This window comes from Drosophila grimshawi, unplaced genomic scaffold (genome assembly GCF_018153295.1).
Source record: "Drosophila grimshawi isolate 15287-2541.00 unplaced genomic scaffold, ASM1815329v1 contig_528, whole genome shotgun sequence".
NCBI lineage: Eukaryota > Metazoa > Arthropoda > Insecta > Diptera > Drosophilidae > Drosophila > Drosophila grimshawi.
In genome coordinates this window covers 37501-42500 of record NW_025063338.1, presented here as the reverse complement: position 1 = coordinate 42500, position 5000 = coordinate 37501, and the positions used below count along the sequence as shown (strand labels likewise).

At 35.7% G+C, this 5000-nt stretch overlaps 1 non-coding gene across 1 annotated transcript in view; it reads right to left on the bottom strand.

The window, feature by feature from the left end:
• Positions 1–1053: 1053 nt before the first annotated feature.
• The window catches only part of LOC122322664, a 3960-nt gene continuing 13 nt past the window's right edge, over positions 1054–5000 (bottom strand). Inside the window, exon 1 of the ribosomal RNA XR_006246762.1 lies at positions 1054–5000. This exon is cut by the window's right edge and continues 13 nt beyond it. This is a non-coding gene — a ribosomal RNA (large subunit ribosomal RNA).

The following is a 5000-nucleotide window of genomic DNA, read 5'->3' as shown; positions in this document are numbered from 1 at the left end:
CAGTCATATTATTTTGTTACTTTTACTTTTTCTCATATGACTTGCCGTGCGCGACACCACTCCATATATAGGTTTTTGAACACCATTTCCTTAAGAATGATACTTTTTTCAAATGCAACCACTCACTATTAATTCTTCATGTATTAATTTAAATATAACACACGAATAACTTAAATATTTAATAATTTGAACTATAATTGACGGCTGCCGGCAAGACAATACTCCACAATCATGTGATTTCCATATATAATTTTGTCTATAGCAAACATTTTTTATTGTACTAGAGTTGTTCCATACGTTATTACCCAACATTTATTTTACATGTTAAATTCTATTATATCACATTGTTTGTATCATATGTTATTATCTAACATGTAATTTATATGTTTCATGATATTATTTGACATTTTGTATTGGAAAACACTGAATTGAATTTCATAACAATTCCAAGTCTCATGAGTGTAAATTTTATTAATCGGTTTATTATTATTATGCAATATCAAATAAAATATAAACTTCTATTTCACACTAAATATAACATTTATGTTTAAGAGTGTAAATTTTTCATTCGCATATTACTGTTCTCCATTGATTGAATTATAATATATTTTTAATATGATTTCATATATTTATTTTTTTGTGTTTTCTATTGCCTTTCGCAGTTATCATATATATATACATATATATATATATATATATATATACTCATATATATAATAAAATGTGTGTTCTTCTTTCTCTGTTTTGTTTAAAACAATTTAATTTCTTTATTCCTTTCAATAACAATTCAATTATTCTGAAAAGAATGTTATTTATAAAATAACATAAATTTTGTATTGCATCATCAAAAAGCTTTTTGTATATAACATTTTCTTAAGGTCCGGTCCACACATTATCAACTTACAAAGAAATATATAAAATATCATAAGTAAATTAACAAATATGGCACCTTTAAACAACTCATACAATATATATATATATATATGTTTTAGTTGGTGTTTAACAACCATAACACACATATTATATTTTATATTTGTTGTTTTATTAACATTTTCGAATCATCAAGCAAAGGATAAGCTTCAGTGGATCGCAGTATGGCAGCTGCTCAACCACTTACAACACCTTGCCTGTTACAAAAGTCGTTTACAATTGATTCTAGGCTTTGTCATTGTATTAAATAATGTTTAAATATGTAACTAGCACGGCATCAGGTGATCATAGATCCTCCCAATTTACTATGTTACAAATAACATTGGCATCACATCCATTGTCGTTTATAAAATAAATTATAAACTTTTAATGGTTTAGAAGCCATACAATGCAAATTGCCCCTTATTTATCATTGCAGTCCAGCACGGATACGACCTTAGAGGCGTTCAGGCATAATCCAACGGACGTAGCGTCATACCACTGTTCGCTCGAACAAGTATTGTGCCATTGGTCCGTACCTGCGGTTCCTCTCGTACTACGCAGGAATGCTGTCGCAACAACGTTTTGTCATTAGTAGGGTAAAACTAACCTGTCTCACGACGGTCTAAACCCAGCTCACGTTCCCTTGCATGGGTGAACAATCCAACGCTTGGTGAATTTTGCTTCACAATGATAGGAAGAGCCGACATCGAAGGATCAAAAAGCGACGTCGCTATGAACGCTTGGCCGCCACAAGCCAGTTATCCCTATGGTAACTTTTCTGACACCTCTTGTTAAAAACTCTTTAAACCAAAAGGATCGATAGGCCGAGCTTTTGCTGTCCCTGTGTGTACTGAACACCGAGATCAAGTCAGCATTTGCCCTTTTGCTCTATGTGTGGTTTCTGTCCGCACTGAGCTGGCCTTGGGACACCTCCGTTATTATTTGAGAGATGTACCGCCCCAGTCAAACTCCCTACCTGGCAATGTCCTTGAATTGGATCATACCTGAGTAATTGGAGTTATACCAAATTTTTAAATCAAAAATACATAAATGCATTTTCTTATTAAAGAATTTGTTTGCGATTATATAACAAACTCGTGATACTTTGATCAAGAAGCTTGCATCAAAACCCAATACCATAAGATATAATAAATACATCCGTATAATGGCTAGGAAATGATACACGTTCCATTTAATCAAGTAAGTAAGGAAACAATAAGAGTAGTGGTATTTCATTGTCGATACCAAACCGAAGTCTAATATCTCCCACTTATTCTACACCTCTTATGTCTCCTTACACTGCCAGATTAGAGTCAAGCTCAAAAGGGTCTTCTTTCCCCGCTAATTATTCCAAGCCCGTTCCCTTGGCTGTGGTTTCGCTAGATAGTAGATAGGGACAGTAGGAATCTCGTTAATCCATTCATGCGCGTCACTAATTAGATGACGAGGCATTTGGCTACCTTAAGAGAGTCATAGTTACTCCCGCCGTTGACCCGCGCTTACTTGAATTTCTTCACTTTGACATTCAGAGCACTGGGCAGAAATCACATTGTGTCAACACCCGCTAGGGCCATCACAATGCTTTGTTTTAATTAGACAGTCGGATTCCCCAAGTCCGTGCCAGTTCTGAATTGATTGTTAATTGATAATCGTTATAATTTAAAAGAACTAATCAGTTGCCCAATTAGTATTCTTAAAAATTTTAGCAAGAAAGTTCCACAATTGGCTACGTAACTAAACTATCCGGGGAACAAGAATCTACCATAAATGATAGAAACCCTATTTACCCAGAACGAGCACATAAACCATGTTATTGTTTCCCAATCAAGCCCGACTATCTCAATCTTCAGAGCCAATCCTTATCCCGAAGTTACGGATCTAATTTGCCGACTTCCCTTACCTACATTATTCTATCGACTAGAGACTCTTCACCTTGGAGACCAGCTGCGGATATTGGTACGGCCTGTTGAGAAGTTTGCGTATCCCCACCATAAATTTTCAAGGTCCGAGGAGAAAATATCGACACAACAGTATATGTCATGCTCTTCTAGCCCATCTACCATATCTCTCTGCGAAAGACTTCCATGGTAGTACGGCTATAAAACAGAAAAGAAAACTCTTCCGATACCTCTCGACGGCTTCTTTATGGTCGTTCCTGTTGCCAGGATGAGCACGAGGCCCATATTTAATAACAAACGGATACTCAACAGGTTACGGAATTGGAACCGTATTCCCTTTCGTTCAAAATTATTCAAGTGTATAAAAATCGGTATGATGCAAAATATATTTTGATTTTTCTATACTTGAAAATTTTCGGCTTTCGCCTTGAACTTAGGACCGACTAACTCGTGATCAACCACTGTTCACACGAAACCCTTCTCCACTTCAGTCCTCCAAGGTCTCATTCGATTATTTGCTACTACCACCCAAGATCTGTACCAATGGCGGGCTCCATGCAGGCTTACGCCAAACACTTCTATGCACACCATTGTACCTTCCTACTCACTAAAGTTTCAAAATTTATATTACAAGTAACATAAATCATCTACTTTAGCGGTAATGTATAGGTATACAACTTAAGCGCCATCCATTTTAAGGGCTAGTTGCTTCGGCAGGTGAGTTGTTACACACTCCTTAGCGGATTTCGACTTCCATGATCACCGTCCTGCTGTTTTAAGCAACCAACGCCTTTCATGGTTTCTGTATGAGTTGTTAATTTGGGCACCGTAACATTACGTTTGGTTCATCCCACAGCGCCAGTTCTGCTTACCAAAAGTGGCCCACTGGGCACATTATATCATAACCTTAAACTTCATATCAAGAAAGTTAAGGTTCTTACCCATTTAAAGTTTGAGAATAGGTTAAGATCGTTTCGACCCTAAGGCCTCTAATCATTCGCTTTACCAGATAAGATTATTTTATACAACAGTTAAATGCACCAGCTATCCTGAGGGAAACTTCGGAAGGAACCAGCTACTAGATGGTTCGATTGGTCTTTCGCCCCTATACTCAATTCTGACAATCGATTTGCACGTCAGAACTGTTTCGGTCTTCCATCAGGGTTTCCCCTGACTTCAACCTGATCAAGTATAGTTCACCATCTTTCGGGTCACAGCATATATGCTCAAGGTACGTTCCAGTTAGAGGTATAAATAATATAAATATCATTATACATAACTATATAGAGCGCCCCGGGATTGTGTTAATTAACTATAAATAGCTAAAAAACTAATCCCATTAATAGTCAAGTTAATTACGCTATTAGGTTTATATCCCAATAACTTGCACATATGTTAGACTCCTTGGTCCGTGTCTCAAGACGGGTCCCGAAGGTATCCTGAATCTTTCGCATTGTTAATCATACAAGTGCATATAATAAACACAAAAATCATTGAAAATTATGCCATTATATAATTCCGAAAAATTAACGCACTGTATTCATATAAATCTATCAGCACTTTATCAAATTTATGACATTTATATCATGTTATAATGCAAGCACTATAATTGAAATAATCAATAATTCACAATTTTTTGATAAATTAATTATGTTAATAGATTACAATGTCCTTATATGGAAAAAATGCACACTATTATTATAATATTAATTAAATATTACAATTCTAATGATGAATTTTCCATAACGGATATTCAGGTTCATCGGGCTTAACCTCTAAGCAGTTTCACGTACTATTTAACTCTCTATTCAGAGTTCTTTTCAACTTTCCCTCACGGTACTTGTTTACTATCGGTCTCATGGTTATATTTAGTTTTAGATGGAGTTTACCACCCACTTAGTGCTGCACTATCAAGCAACACGACTCTTTGGAAACATCATCTAGTAATCATTAACGTTATACGGGCCTGGCACCCTCTATGGGTAAATGGCCTCATTTAAGAAGGACTTAAATCGTTAATTTCTCATACTAGAATATTGATGTTCCTTACACTGCATCTCACATTTGCCATATAGACAAAGTGACTTAGTGCTGAACTGATTTCTTTTCGCTCGCCGCTACTAAGAAAATCCTTGTTAGTTTCTTTTCCTCCCCTAATTAATATGCTTAAATTCAGGGGGTAGTCCCATA